General features: G+C 39.7%; 1 long non-coding RNA gene across 1 annotated transcript; it reads right to left on the reverse strand.

Moving 5' to 3' along the window:
* Positions 1-861: 861 nt before the first annotated feature.
* On the reverse strand, positions 862-16,807 carry LOC144300867 (uncharacterized). The gene is made up of 3 exons (XR_013367615.1): positions 16,646-16,807; positions 2,491-2,586; positions 862-1,083 (listed from the first exon to the last, which is right to left on the reverse strand). It is a non-coding gene; the product is annotated as an uncharacterized LOC144300867 (long non-coding RNA).
* Positions 16,808-17,101: the final 294 nt, after the last annotated feature.

A 17,101-nucleotide genomic window follows, 5' to 3' on the forward strand; every position in this document is an offset into this window, starting at 1 on the left:
GAAAAGAAAATAGATACAGTTCTGTATCTATTGAAAAAATCTACAGATAGGTGGCCCTGTGCAGTTCAAACCCATGTTGTTCAAGGATCAACTGTACTACATTATTTATTTTGTTGATCAACTTGTTCCAACTTTGGCCATGGAAACTTTTTCATTCATCTTCTGTGTCCTTTTAATGTGCCCCCATCAATATATTTTGTTGTTGTTCGAGCATTTCCTTACTTTCTGTCACTATGAGATGCTCTAGGCTCATCTTGTACATTTTCTTCCCTATTCCTACAATCATCATTTTTTTTTCTAAGGAGCACAGTTTCTTTATATCAAGAATGGTATTAGAAACCAAGATCTGGGTGCTAGGTATGCTTTTTGCTATTGGGGTGTCTTTGCTTCTGGATCCTCTTAGGGGATACAGGTAGGAAATATATGTGTATATATAACTCATATGTGTGTATGCCTGTACATATATACGTATATATATATGTAGCCACTTGTATCTATATTAATCTAAACATGAATTTATTTCCCCAACTCTAATGCATTTCTATATGGAACATTTTAGCTTCCTCCCCTTACTTGCCTATCAACACCCACTCCAGTAAAAAATTTAGCTCCTACCCTTTGTATCCTGGAAAATTATTCTCCAAAACTTAAGAAGAAATAAAAACTTTCTTAGAAAAAATATCTGAAGATATTCATCACTGTCAGACCTGTCCTCTAACAAACGTTTTAGAAGCTCTTTAGGTAAAAGGAAAATGATACAGTGAGAAACTGATTACATAAAGAAAGAAAGAGCGTTGGAGAGGGAAAAATGAAGGTCAAATAGAATCTTTACCTTTCTTATTTTTAATTGATAAAAATTTTAATTCTTTAAAGTAGTGATAGTAACAATTATTGGATGTTTATAGCATACAAATAAGTGAAATAAATGGATGACAGTGTAGTCTTATGTCAAGAACCAGGAGCTCCTTGAACTTGGCCTTGAACATTCATGTTCTCCATCAAGAGCTGTTCCTGTTGTAATCCTTACACCATTTGATAATATTTGGGGGCAGGCATAGCTCCCAGTCAGTGCCTCACTTCACTCTGTTAGTTTAATAAAAGTAGAACAGGGTATTAGTCCTCACAGGGGTTGGGGAATCAGGAGGTAATAAAAGGAAACAGAAGGAGCTGAAGAAAAATGCTCAGTTTTATGAACTGGAGCCATAGGAGTTGATGTTAGGAGTAGGAGGGCAGAATCACACTTGAGAATATAATAGGGAAGCCATTTGAATAGAATGAAGTACTAAAGAGTCAAGGCTTATGATCTGGGCAACAGGCATGTGGAATTTCCACCTACTGCTGTAGTTCTTTATTGTGTCCTCCATGGTTTTTCTGGGGCTGAATTCACCCAAGATATAGATGTCTGGCTACCCTCAACTAAGTGACTTAGGGTACAATCTTTCAAACTTTTGAGTACAGAAGTTGGCTGAAATTGTATGGGCCTGTAGTTTAGCCCAGTTAAAGGTGTAAGCCTGGCTGGCTCCAATGATATTTTACTGGTGGAGTAGGAAAAGGAGAAGCTGAATTGGGACCCTACACAATACACACAGTGCAATGTGTTCTTTTTTTTTTCCCCAATGTGTTCTTATTGGTGAGTAGAGGGAAAAATGACCACAGGAAACCCCACAACTATGTTAGAGGAAACAGTGCTTACAACAAACCACACTCATTGTGGAATTTGCTGTACTGGGTTTTCATTTGGACAAAACATTGAGGGTTAGAGTGAAATGTCCCTACAACTTGGACACAAATGTCTCTTCTGAGATTTGCATGTCATAAAGTGAAGAAATGTTTTCTCTTCTTAGCAGTTATTATAAGAATTCTTTACTCATAAGGGACTTGATTTTTTTGGAAGTTGGTTTTAAAAGTCCATTGAGGGGATAGTAACAAACTTTAAGGACCTGGGTTTTGGGCTGGTGCCTAGTTTCCATGAGGAAGAGAAAAATTCTGTCTAATAAATGGGAAGGGGAGGAGTTTGATGTTCCTACAGAGACAAATCCAGGAGGGAAGAAAAAGGATCAAGAAGGACTGACTCCTATGGGAAGGGATGATTAATGACTCTGGAGTTGAGAGCAGATCCAAAAAGAGCAAATAGAAACATCTGATAATTTTTTGTTTTGTTTTGTTTTGTTTTTATCATGTTGGGGCTAGATGATGCAAACCCTTTATGCCATCTCCCCTATAAAATTGCCCCTGATCTGGAATGTGTGGGCTGGGGGTAGGGAAAGATGAAGGGAAGAGGGAGATCCAGACAATAGGCTGCACTCATGTAATTGATCAGAGAAACTCTTTGCCTTGTGTCACTAGGCATGACAAGTTGAGTGTGTGTGTTTTCTTGATCAAGGCACAATAAGTGCAGCCTAAAAATCCTTGGTTGAATATGAAAGGAAGCCGTAACAATAATTTATCTGTGTGAACCAAAGTGTGAAAACTTCACAGTTAGCATCATACCTCTCATTGTTTAAGGGAGCTTGTTAAATTTGGTCTGACTTCACGGAAAGGCATGATTGGTTAATTTATCCATTCTGGCAACATGTATTCATGATCCTGTAAATAAAATAGGCTTACTTGATTAGAGGGCTTGAGAGGTAAAAGCCAGCAGATCTGTTATAAAAGAATTTCTAAAGCTATTTCTTTTGACAGAAGGAAAATTGTATCAGAGGGAAACTTGAAACATCAGGAATGAAGGAAGAGCAATAGGAATAGTAAATATTTGGATAAATACAATAGCTTACTTTTCTCTTCTTCAGTTCTTTAAAATAAGCTGGATGGATAAGAGCAAATATAACATTGTCTGGTGAGGTTTTCAATGCACGTAGGTGTAATACTTGAGATAACTGCCACATAGAAGGGAGAGGGAAAAGGGACCTGTATATTGACAAGGTTTATACAACCCACTTGAAGTTGTAAAACATTGACTCCAGATATTTTTATTTATTTTTATTTATTTTTTATTTTTTTATTTTTTTTTAAATTTATTTATGTAAGTCACAGAGAGAGAGAGAAAGAGAGAGAGAGAGAGAGGCAGAGAGAGAAGCAGGCTCCATGCACCGGGAGCCCCACGTGGGATTCGATCCCCGGTCTCCAGGATCGCGCCCTGGGCCAAAGGCAGGCGCTAAACCGCTGCGCCACCCAGGGATCCCCGATATTTTTAAAGTTAAATATGTTTATCTTAATCCTCAGAGCAACCACCAAAACAGACAGACAAATGAAATATAAGAAAATAAACTATGCAGAGAAAATACAATAGATAAATGAAAATAGAATATTAAAAAGTGTTTGAATATCCCAAAAGAGGGCAAGAAAAAGGAAACAAAAAATGAAAAACTGAGGTAATAAATAGAAATCAAATACATAATGGTAAACTTAAATCTAAATGTATAAATAATTACATTAAATGTAAATGGTCTAGACATACTAATTATGAAAGAGAGATTATCAGAATGGATAAGCAAACACATGACACAGCTATATGTTGTCTAAATGACAGCAATGGGTAAGTTAAAAGTAAAAGGATGGAGAAACATTTACCACTAAGCTAATACTGAAATGGCTATATTAATATCAAAGTAGACTTCAGAGCAAAGAAAATTGCCAGGGACAAAGAAGGAAAATATATAATGATCAAAGAATCAACTCTTCATGAACACTTAACAACCATACATGTGTGAAAACTAAAATCAGAGCCTCAAAATACATAGTGTAAAAGGTGGCAGAACTGAAAGGGTTAATAAACAAACCCACAATCTTAGTCGGAGATCTCAACGCTTTGTCAGTAATGATAGAACTAACAGAAATTCACCAAGATATAGAACTGATAAACACCATCAGCCAAGTGGATCTAATTGATATTTATAGAACTGTCCACCTAAAAGAGCAGAATACACATTTCAGGGGAAAGTAGATTGCCTGAACTGAGCAAAAATGAAAATACAACATATAAAATTTATAGAATAAAGGTAAAGGGATGTTGTGAGGCAAATTTATAGAAATAAGTGCTTATGTTTGGAAAAGAAGGAAGGTTTCAAATAAATAATCCAAGCTTTCATCTTAAATCTCTATAAAGAGAAGAACAAAAGATGACAAAGCAAGCAGAAGGAAGAAAATAAGAAAGGTAAGACAAGAAATCAGTGAAATTTAAAACAGAAAAACAATAGAGAATAATTGATAAAACCAAAAGCTGATTCTTTAAAAAAAACAAACCTCTAGAAAAACTGACAAAGATGAAAAGAGAGAAGACTCAACTTATCAATATCAGAAATGAAAGAAGGAGTATTACTGTAGATCCTGCAGACATTAAAAGAATAATAAGGGAATATTATGAGCAACTTTATGCTCATACATTTGACAACTTAAAAGAAATGGACACATTTTTAAAAACCATAAATTACCAAAACACACTCAAAATTGAATAGATAACCACTACAAAATAAATTGACTTTGTAGTTACAACTCTTGAAAAAGAGATGTCTATCCAGGTGGCTTCATCAGCAAATTATAAAATAACATTTAACGAAGAAATAACACCAATTCTAAACAATTTCTTCCAGAAAATAGAAGAAGAAGGAACAGTTCCAAACTCAGTTTGGATCCACCAGCTGGATCCCCCACTCCTGACACCACACACTTCAGATGATGAGAAAATGATTAGCAATTTTAAGCATCCCAAGAGGTCTGATAAGCTTATATTAAATGATGCATCATATTAAATGATGGCAACTGCCAGAACCCAAGGTTGTTTTTGGGGAGTTGAACAGGGACAGGAAATATATTTTTTCTTTCATTTTAGGCCATTTTATAGGAGGGGACAGGGATTTGATACTTAATCATGTGCATGAATTACTTTAATTATAACTGTAATTAAATATGAGCATCCTGATGACAGGTCTCTGAGGTACTCAGCACAGAGCTATCAGTTGTTATCACCCTATGGACTCTGTCACTGGAAGTTAGGAACCCAGCTGTAATTTTTTTCATTTAAAAAAGCATTCTTTTTTTGCAACTCCAGAGGTATCTCAGAGGACTTCCAATCATTGGACATCTGACCTGTCTCATCTTCGTTCTTATATTATTTCCCCTAAGTGAGGCCCTTGATCTACCAAAATGGGGTGAATTCAGAGTTTTTTCCACAATCAGCCTCAGGAGAGCAATCAGTGAGGTTCTCAGAAAAGAATGCACATTGAGGAAATCCCCTTTGAGCTGACCATGTCTGTGAACTCCAGTTCTGTTTGTGGTTTCATATTTGCCAAGCACCCAGAGAGTATCAGGGGACTCTCAGAGAGAACACATGGGAGTACTTGTGGGAGGCCATGACACCATGCATTGTGAAACTGCACTGGCTGGGAACATGGCTGACCTTGGGCAAATATCCACTTGGGGTGGGTGATTGGGGCTGAGCCATGCTATACAGCCCACTTGGGAGAATCGCCATGGCATGGGGGCAGGATAGAGTCAAAGTTTTGTGGACATAGAATAACCCCATGGTCCTTATGTAACCTTTGATAGAGGCCAGGAAAAAGGAATCAGAACCACATAGAATGGACCTCAGGGCTTTAGCAGGGGAGAACTGGTTGGCAAAATCCTGTTCTCTGTCAAGAACCAGATGTTTTGAATAACACAGCTATTTTTTTTCAAGCCAGATATCTTTGGATGGATCTCAGTTTTATTTCTTCCTAGCATATTGTACAAGCTTATCAGACCTCTTGGGATGCTTAAAATTGCTAATCATTTTCTCATCATCTGAAGTGTGTGGTGTCAGGAGTGGGGGATCCAGCTGGTGTCACACCTGGGATTTGACTTCCCCACAACTGGTCCCAAACCAGCTGTTGGGCATGATTTGAGGCAGCTTAGGCATCACTGAGAACTCAACATCTGCCACTCCCACAGATGGGCCCATGGACAAGATGTGAGGGGACTGGATAGAACCCCTCTTATGGAATCTGCTATGAGTTCTGCCCACAAAGCATTCAGAAGAGGCAGCATAGGGAGCAGAAAGGCAGGCAAAGCTTCTCTCCAAACCACCTTTCTTGCCAGATCCTGCAGTGGATACATGTACAATCACATTTGAGAAAACAGGAGACAGGCTTTGAGAACCAACCACCCTCTTCTTCCTAATTATATAGACAGGTGGGAATATTGGAAAAAGGAGCAATTATAATAGCAAATGCATATAGAGCATTTACTTTGTACCAGGCACTATTTTGAGGGTGCTCTGTATGCTAACCTATGGCCTTTGTATCTCTCACAACAACCCTCTGGATTCATATTATCAACATCTGTCAGATAAGGGCACTAACGAACACTGGGACAAACACCCTGCTGGTATGATCACACAGTTAGGAAATGGCCAAACCAATATTCAAAGTTGGGTAGTCTGGCTCCAGAATTTGGGTATGCAAGCCCTGGTCTAAACTTCCTCTCTCCTCCCACAAAGCAATGGCCATTGGGATGTGCCAAGGCCCATGGTTCTTCCGCTTTACAGCGTTATCATATGTCTCCATCAAGCAGTATGATAGCCTTTGGAAAACAAAGTTCTTTTTCAATTACATGTGTTTCATGACATGCAGGAATAGAAGTAAAATATTAATCTCAAATGGCATTTAGCACCTTCAATTCATCCTTCAGACTGACTGAAACATAATTTTTGTGTTCCCCATCTGGGGACTGGGTGGGGAGTAGGGTCAGACAGCAGTAAGATGACTTCCAATTCTGGGTGGGCTGTAACTCGGGGGAGATGCAAATGGCTGAGTAGACATACAGAGGCAATAGTGTGGTCAGAAGAGCAGCAAACCATCTACAACAGAAACACATATGCAGAGAGCTGAAGTGGCAGGAAGGAAGCACAGACTGGCTTTAAACTCAACTCAGAGGGCAGTCTGGGTGGCTCAGCGGTTTGGCACTGCCTTCAGTCCCGGGAGTGAACCTGGAGACCCAGGATTGAGTCTCACGTTGGGCTCCCTGCATGGAGCCTGCTTCTCCCTCTGCCTGTGTCTCTGCCCCTCTCTCTCTCTCTTTCTGTGTCTCTCATGAGTAAATAAATAAAATCTTAAAAAAAAAAAAAAAACCACAACCCTCAACTCAGAAATTCAGGGAACGGATGAGGAGTGAGGTACAGATAAGTAAGATGAGGTGAGTGGTTCCTCAGGTTGAGTCTGCTCCAGCTTGGGTCAGAGAGGGCTGCCCTCTCTGTAACATTTTATGGTGGGCTGGCCTTGGCCATACCAGACAGGAATAAAGTTAAAACAATGCCTCCTAACTTCACATCATGATCTGTAACTGTTGTCTCCCACTCGTTCAATGTTCCTCTGTGTCTCTCTTTCCCTCACTTTGAGCATGCAGCATCATTTTTGTTCATGATACTATCATCATTGGTCAATTCATGGCCTGATTTTATTCATGTGTTCATATATTTTGCTCATAATATATTTTTGATACTGTAATAAGCCCCCATGTGTCACAATTCCACGTGAAAACTAGAACCTAGAGTATTCTATATTCCCAGGAATATGTCTGAGCTTTTCCAATCTCATTCCCTAGATTTTTTTTTTAAAGGTGTTTTTTTTAAATTTTTTTATTTATTTATGATAGGCACACAGTGAGAGAGACAGGCAGAGACACAGGCAGAGGAAGAAGCAGGCTCCATGCACCGGGAGCCTGACGTGGGATTTGATCCCGGGTCTCCAGGATCGCGCCCCGGGCCAAAGGCAGGCGCTAAACCGCTGCGCCACCCAGGGATCCCTAGATTTTCTTTTGAGATTTATTTTTGTCAGCCCGTGTTTGCCCAATTATTAGCATTGCCTCAATCAGCTTGGATGTTAAACAGTTGCAGTTGATTTTTCAGCAAATGCTCTGGGGTTAGAATTCTCTTCATTGAGCAAGCTCTGAGTCAGGTCAAATAAAGATAAGTCCTATTATTAGGGCTTTTTCAGGGAGCTTCCAGACAGATAAAATGTAACAATTCTTTCAGGATGAGGCTTTCTGGGGTGCTCCAAACCCATTCTGCCCCCTCCATATCTGCTAGGCTGCTGTTTTTCACATCTAGTATGGTTCTGAGTCTGTTGGTTTCCAAGGCTATCATGGAGCTGAATATAGGAGGATGGGAATATGGCAAGTCAAAATGCCATATTCTGTTCTTACTGGGATTCAGACATTTTTCTTGAGTAAATGTTGTGGGATAGTTTCAAGACTTTGACTAATTTTTGGAGTTCTGGAAAAGTTAACTTTGACAATCTTTGCCAGCATTATGGTTGCTTTTATAGAGGAGCTTGTTTTAGGAGATACTTATTCCACCATCCTAGATGTACTTTGCATGAGGGATATTTTATAATAATAAAATGATCAGTTCCATTCAATTATCAGGAAGACATTATAGTCATTAATGTTTATGTATCTAAGAGCTTTAAAGTGCTTGAAGCAGGGACGTCTGGGTGGCTCAGTGGTTGAGGGTCTGCCTTCGGCTCGGGGTGTGATCCCTGGTCCAAGGATTGAGTCCTGCATCTGGCTCCCTACCAGGAGCTTGCTTCTCCCTCTGTCTATGTCTCTGCCTCTTTAAAAAAAAAATAAATAAAGTGTTTGAACCAAAACTGGAAGATTTAGGAAAGTAACCAATAAATTCACACTAATAATAGGGCATTTTTCAACATTGCTCTCAGTGGGTTGCACTCAAAACAAGGAGAGAAAATATCACTAAGATATTTTTAGCAGCTTGAAAAACACAATCAATACATTTGACTTAATGGGCTTTCACAGAATACTACATCTAACAATTACAGAATACATATTTTCTTAAAGTACACGTGGAGCATTTATCAAGAGAAGCTATATTTGGGCCACCAAGTATCAATAAATCTATAAGAATTGAAATTATAAGTGGCTGATCACAAAATAAATTAAAATAAAATTGGAAAATCCCCATATAGTAAGCAACCAAACAGAACGTTATTGAGCAGCTCATGGTTAGAGAAGAAATCACAAGGGAATTTAGAAACTGTTTTAAGTTCTATGACAATGAAAATACAACATATCAAAATTTTGTGGCAGAAAAGGCATATTTAGAGTTTTAAGTATTTATTTTAGAAAAGAAAATAGATATAATATCAGTTATCTAAGCTTCTATCTCAACAAGCTAAAAAAGAAAGTGAAAAGTACCCAAGTGTTAGAAGGAAAGAAGTAATAAAGAGCAGAAGTCAATGAGGTAAGCAATAGATACATAAAAGAGAAAATTAACAAAGCCCAAAGTTAGTCCTTTGACAAGATTAATAAACTGGTAAATCTCTGGCGACTGATTTATAAAAAAAAAAAGAAAAAAAAGAAAATACAAATCGCCAGTAACAGGAACAAGAAAGAAATTATTACTCCAGATCCTAAAAACCATCAAAAGAGTAGTAAGAGAACCTAATGGGTACTATTATGTTATTAAATTTGACAACTTGGATGACATGGACAAATTCTATAAAAAATACAACTTAGTAAAAGTGATAAATAAGATAGGAAATCCAAATACCTCTAGATCTACTAAAGGAATCGAATTCATTAGAAAAAAAAAAAATCCACAAAGACATCTCCAGGCCTAGATAGATTCACTGATAAATTCTATCAAGCATTTAAAAAGAAAAAAAAAATACCAAGCTTACACAAATTCTTTTCGGAAATGAATGTGGGAATTCTCCCCAAACTGAGGCCAATATGACATTGACACCAAAACTAAACCAAGATATTACAAAAAAAGGAAACCATAATGTCTCTTGAGGACAGAAATACACATCTTTAGCAAAATTGGACAAAATGAATCAAACTATATTTAATTATTTTTTTCAAATGATATTTAAAAAAGATAATCATTATGATCATGAATGGCTTCCCCCAGGAATGCATGTTGGTTTGTATTTAATAATTCACCGATGTAATTCATCACATTAACAAAATAAGAGAAAATACATATAGTTATCCTAACAGATACAAGAAAAAGATATGACAAAGTTCAAGACTCACTTAAGATACAGAGCATGATCTCTCAGCAAAGTAGAATACAAGGAAACTAACTCAGCAGGGAAATGGGGAAAGAGGTCTCCTCTTGCCAGTTAGATTTTCTATTGCTAAGGAAGTCCTATCCAGGGAAATAAGACAATTAAAAGAAAGTTTAGCAAAAAGAATAAAAAGGGAAAATATATAACAGTCTATCATTGTTTTTAGTAGGAAGTAAATACATAATGTTTAAAAACTAGAATATCAGCTACAATCTTTATGGAGAATAATTTGGCAATATCCATCAAAACGTAAAATACACATGTCATTTGACTTACAAATCCACTTCTTAAAACCCTTTCTAAGGGTATATTTGGCACATGTGTGAAATAATGAATGTGTAAGGATATCACTGAGGTCTTTTAAAAATTTTTATAACTAGCAAATGTTTGGAAACAACCTAAATATTCATTAACATGGAACTGGCTAAAGAATATTATGAGATACTCTGCAGCTGTAAGAAGAATGAGAATAATAAGCACCTTGATATGTTCTAATGTGGAACAATATAAGATATTTTTTATAGTTTAAAAAAAGCCAGTTGCAAAATAGTAAATGGATTCTGGCTCACTCCTCATTGAACTGTGCACATTTAATTCAATTTCATTTAGGGCACCTCAAGGACTGTTTGCATTTTCTGAGGTCTTCTGAGGTCTTTTCTAGGTACACCCACTTCTTATCTATGCATACCCTGCCCAGGTGTATTGTGAGGCGTACCAAATACTTGAGAACTGATAAAGAAATGAATGAGTGTACGTTTGTCATTTCCATGTTGTTCCTTCTCCCACACTAATTTGAAACGCTTTATTAATATAGAATTATTTTTTCTTTAGTGTCTTTCACTTGACTAGAGCTTATGACTGTTTAAAGGTCTTTCTTAATATTATTGCATTGACTTTCACAACCCATTCTTTGTGTGAGACAATGAAGGAGGGATTATTTTCATTTGGTTTGACAATGGAGAAACTGAGGTCTACAGGGATTTCATGGCTTTTCTAAGATCCAGTTGCTAAATGGAGAAGGTGAGATTCATCTCAGGTTTTATTTATTTAGCAGTCAAAGTCTAAGTATCTCATATGTTGGAGGCACTTGCTGAATGCTGAATAAACCACATGTTCTAATTCAAGGCCTACAGAACCCAGTTCATAAAACAAGCGAACAGGGCTAATGTGTGATACCTTTCCAGTTATAAAAGCAGAAAAATACTAGATAAGTGTAACCAAAACAAAGCCTTGTTGGAAATATAGCTGACCTTAGTAGAAAGAAAGAAAGAAAGAAAGGCAAATTTCCACATGCCAGAAATGAAATGGAACCCCAAGGCAGGAAAGTAGCCTGCAATCAGATGTTTCAGACAGCAGAGGAGGAAATCTGGATGAATGTCCAGGTGGCTGGGGGTGGGCACAGGATGCCCCACCAGAATAAGAGAAGGGGTAGAAGGCTTGTCAAAAGCTGGAGGTTGCATCTGAGATGCCCTAGAAAGAACTGGAAGTCTGAAAGTCCTTCTATAAAGGGAAGCTCCAAAGTTGGAAGCATTAAGGAAGACTACTGTTCACCTGGGCTCTGAGTAGAAAGGAAAGAAAAGTAACCTGTAGGGTATCAAAACAGGAAGCCCATGCCATGCAAAGGGGTGGTATGGAGTTCCGGTGTACAACCCCATATGGTATGAGAACCCCTGAGAAGTGAGTGTGACACTGAACCGACAAGGTGTTGTACTATAAGGGCCTGGCAATCAGGGATTTTTTTATTGTAACAGAATAAGTGCCCGACATTAAACTTCTGACTATGGAGACATTCATTTCAAAGATGTCCTTCTGGAAATAACACACTGCCAGCTACATAGCTAGATGAGGAGCCAGGCCCATGAAGTCCTCTTATGGAAAGCTCTGAGTGACTAAGATAACTGACCGCTAGTGTGATCCTGCTTTTCCCTTCCTGTACTTTTTTTTTTTTTGGGGGGGGAAGATTTATTTATTTTAGAGAAGAGAGAGTGTAAGCAGGAGAGGCAGAAGGAGAGGGAGAGAGAATCTCAAGCAGACTCCATGCTGAGTGTGGATCCCCATGCAGGACTTAATTTCATGACCCAGAGATCAGGCCCTGAGGCAAAACAAAGAGCCAGTCCCTAATCTAGGGTGCCTCCCTTCCCCTACTTCTGTTCCCACTCTTATGTTTCAAATTCATCAAGAGAGTGAAACTGCAAAGCTCTAGGCCCCCTACTCTTGCCCCCAATAAAGACAGAACCCCAGGCCCATGCTTTTTTTTCTCTCTGTTTCTCCATATGACCTCACTTTGTGGTCCCATGTCTTCCATGTACCCTTGAAGACTTGTGACCAAGAAAGTTAGCTTGTCTTTCTGCAGTTCCATGATGACTGTGGTTGAGGTTCCTCTTGAGATCATCAAACTCATAAGGGCTGGTCTAGCTTCAATGTTGGCTCTGGTCGAGGAAACGTCTGTGGGGGCTCAGCCGCAAGCATATAGTTCCGGTGAGGGCCCCAGGCAGTCCTAGCCTGGCATCACTATAGCCCCCATAGGAACAGAGGCAAAGCCACTCTGTCTGGGCCTTCCCACAGTCCAGAGTGCCCAGAGTGCCAGAGAGAAATAAATTCCTCATCTTAAAACAGGAATGATGAACTATACAAGGCAGCTGTCAACTGTGGAAAGTGTTTAGAAAACACAACAAACATGAAAATAATGCATAGGAATGTGGGATAATCAAGCTGTTTGCAAGAAGCTAAAAATAAGCCTCTTTTAATGTATTCAAGAGATGAAAAAGGACCAGAATCTCAAAGGAAACAATAGATTCTGGGGAAAAACAAAACTAGCAAGGCAAAGTTGAGCAAATGAATTTCCCGAAATAACAATGCAGTAATTGAGATAAACAAGAAGATAACATACCAGCAAGTTAGATTGACCTGAAGAAGGAGTGAATCCCCGGGTGATGGAACTGAGCAACCTGTCTGGAGAGAGAAAACATACCCCATAGTTTTGGAAGTAGAGAGAATAAGGAGAGCCAGTGTCCATCTAACAGGAGTTATAAAAGTAGGGAAGACACAGAGGACGTGGGAGGCCATATCAAAGTCCCAGAAATTTCCACGCATATTGCATCTTCAGTTAACATTGGATATGGAGTCCCAAGGGGTAAAGAAAAATGACAACACATCAAGAGCCATGGAGGTCAAGCCACAGAATGGTCTAGACCAGCAGGCCTGGGAAGAGGATGAGCATTTAGAGAGCTAGTTGCTGAGGAGGGCCCCGTGGGCCCAGGCCCCAGAGAGGCTCAAAGAAAGAGAGAACTGGCCTAGGGAGGTGGCCACTTTAGAAGCCTGATGGGGAGATGTGGAGCAGAGTGATGGGGCATTGAATCAGGGACCAACTTGTGAGGCTCAGGGGAAAATGAGGCAGTCATGTGGGTGTGAGGGGTGGAAAGTGGCCGCAGTGTGAGAGAGAGCCGCAGAGGGAGGCAGGCTCCACTCCGGGAGAACATCGTGTGTCCTTCCTCACAGGCCCAGGGGAGTCACCAAGGAATTTAAGCAGAGCAAGCACAGGGTAACAGTTGTGCTTTAGAGGACATTCTGGCTCTGTGTGGAGGATGGACAGGAAGTAGATAAAAATGGAAACATGGACATGAGCTAGAAGATCGTTACCACAGTTCAAACATGGGATGGATGCTGACGGCTGGCATGCAGCCAAGGGGGGTTCAGGGAAGGAGACAGTCGTGCAAAGGCTGGAGGACCTGTAGTGTGGAGGACACGGAGCCTGCAGGCAGAGGGAGGAGAGACAATGGATGATTTCCGTGTGTCTGGCTGGGGGACACGGATGCCTGGTCCTCTGACTCAGGTCATTCAAGCTCTCTAATCTTCCTGGCCCTGTGGGTTTTAGAATGTTTCACTGTCAGGGCAGCCCAGGTGGCTCAGTGGTTTAGCACTGCCTTCAGCCCAGGGCGTGACCTGGAGACCCGGGATCGAGTCCCATGTCGAGCTCCCTGCATGGAGCCTGCTTCTCCCTCTGCCTGTGTCTCTGCCTCTCTCTCTCTGTATCTCTCATGAATAAATAAATAAAATCTTAAAAAAAAAAAAAGGAATGTTTCACTGTCTATTCACTATTTACTATTTCACCATCTCCCTTTTTTTTTTTTTTTAAGATTTTATTTATTCATGAGAGAGAGAGAGAGAGAGAGAGGCAGAGACACAGGCAGAGGGAGAAGCAGGCTCCATGCAGGGAGCCCGATGCGGGACTTGATCCCAGGACTCGATCCTGGGACTCCAGGATCACACCCTGGGCCGAAGGCAGGCGCTAAACCACTGAGCCACCCAGGGATCCCCTCACCATCTCCCTTTTTAGCCTACACCATACATCATAGATTCACAATGATTAATCCATCTCTATGAATAATTTTGAAAGGAAATTCATGTTCAGTTTGGGACAAATGGTGATGTTCTTTGCAAGGTAATGTTACATAAAGGAGAAGCAGAAGGGTGTTTACATTATTTATGTGCTATATAGAGAGGCCTCTTTAGAAAGAAAGTAAATACTTATAAATATGTGGAGGCCCAGAGTACACGTGTGAGGGGTTGGAGGAGATGATGTTTATAATCCTAACAATTTCTCCGCATCATAAATGGGTGCTAATGGCATAGATTAACAAGATACAGGTGAAATCTTACAGGACTGTGGAGAGCCTAGGCTGGCTCTATCCATCCTCCTCAGTCCTCTTGATGGGTGACAGGGTGGACACAGGGTTTCTCAGTCCAGGAATGGGAGGAAAAAATAGTTTTTATCTGTGGGTGAGTTGCAGCATCAAAGGGAGATGTTACTGAATGTCCATAATGTGCCAGAGATTCTTCATATGTGAATTTTAAGCGAGTTTCCCTGCAAACCTAATTGTGATTATCCTTATAACTATCTGAAAGGGGAGGAAATGGGACTCAGAGAAGCTCCTTAGCCAAAGTCACACACAGTCCATGAACTGGGAGATGTTTTGAAAGCAGGCCTGTGGGGTTCCTACTGTAACCCCATCCTGAGTCAAGGGCCCCCTCACTAGGCCCTCTTGCAGGCTCCTTACTCCCCACTTCTTCATGAGGGGCTTCATGGAGCCTCCAGGATAGCTCAGGCAGTAGTCTAGCTCTGCTCCTCCACCCCCTTGCTGTATCGTCTTCAAAAATCACTTAACTCTTGCTGCCTTGGCCTCATCTGTGAAATGGGGATTGAATTTCATTACTGCCTTGCTTCTGCCAGTCTACCCAGTGAAGCCTCAGTGATTAATGATTAATGAGATCATGGTGGGTGGGGGGGGTGTTGTGCCCCAGAGTAGACCCATTTATTATGGAGCAGAGTCCATATTTCTTCTTCTTTTCAAACACTGACAATGATTGTTTTTTTTAAAAAGTAAGATAAGGTAAGGTAAAAAATTTCCAGAATTTTATTGCATAACATTTAGTAATTACAAACTAGCTTAAGCTAAAAACCTTTAATAAGTTAATGATGTGAGACTACTATCTGAGAAAACTGATTTGTTCTTGGTGCTGGTATAATTTTCAAGAGTTTAACCAGACTTAGCTTTTTTATTCCCTAAATAAAATGGATTATGCACAAAGTGACATTTCAAATTACCAGAGTTTCCAAACACCTTTAGGGCTGTGAGGTTTAGTCCTTTCTGTAGGGAGAGACTGGGGAATATAGCTTAAATAATTCTAAACCAGCTCTCAGCTTGTTATGACTTTTCCAAACATTATGATTGAATGAATTTCTACATGTTTCTTTAAAAAGTTAAAGCTAAGAGTTAAGGATAGAGCAGTGTCATCAATCTTTAAAAACACCACTGACAACGACTTACACATAAGAGTCATTGTTCTGTGTGGGGGCCGGGTAAGTGATGCCTGCTTAGGGGTGGTTCAGAATCTTGAGGGACATGTATTTATGTAAACAGGTCGTTTTAATGCAAAGCATATGTGATTAGAAATCAGGCACGACTCTCAGACTCATGGAAGGTGTTAGTCCGAGCACATATCCTTGCACGTTTCTGATACTCTCCTAGAGGATTCTTTCATTCATTTGATATGCATGATGTGAGCATAGTTCTAAGGCAAGTATGTAACAGGGGTGGATAAGTAATGATCAACAAGAATGAGGTTCAAGACTCCAGTGCCTATAGGTAGGAAGCTAGTGGGCATGGGCTCACTAAGGGATTGGTGCATCTCTAACAGGTGCCACACCTGAATGAAAGCTAAGCCTTCTTCCAAGAGATGGCAGGAGTTTGGATTTTTATGTGAAGCTTCTTGGTTTGCAACTATTGATAATTAATTTCAAAATCATATTTCGTTAAACATTGGGCACTGTGTTGGGCAAGATAGAACTAGTTAGCCACCTTTCCTTTACATGAGTTTTTTGCCCTCCCAAATGTTGCTTCTACCAACTGCTCCCATAGTTACTCTCTGGTAACCTTTTTTGCCTCTATGTGTTAAGTAGCAATGTTCTGTGTGAGGCATCTAAAAATGCAACAAGTTAGTTGTAGTTCTCACTTGTGCCATAGTGAATTCATTTCTCAAAAAGAGCAGTTCTGTTACTAATTAAGAAAGGGCAGTCTCACCTGAATGCATTGCTCGAGGGAAACAGATTCGAATGTACGTACTTCTCAGTGGTCAGCCAAGCATTCTCCTTCATGGCATCTTTCATTTATTTATTCTTCCTTGCACAGAAGCTCAGTGCTCAGTATGCATGATTTAAACCCTCTGTTGACTCTCAGGCCTTTTAAACTTAAAAAAAAAAAAAAAAAGAATTTTAGAACTCCTTCTAGAAGCTGGCTTCTTATATATATATATATATATATATATATATATATATATATATATATTCCGTGTTATCATTTCTCTTTGTGAACAAAGCCCATAGAGGAGGCTGGAGAAGTCCAGAACTCCCCATTAGCAAATCATGCATCCTGAATTAGATATATGGCCCGTAAATGTCAACCTGACCCACTATGGCAAGCTTGGGCTCCTAGTGACCTTGACTCCTCATCTTCCGTGGTTGTGCCACTTCCAGTGTG

Source organism: Canis aureus, chromosome 29 (assembly GCF_053574225.1).
Source record: "Canis aureus isolate CA01 chromosome 29, VMU_Caureus_v.1.0, whole genome shotgun sequence".
Classification (NCBI taxonomy): domain Eukaryota; kingdom Metazoa; phylum Chordata; class Mammalia; order Carnivora; family Canidae; genus Canis; species Canis aureus.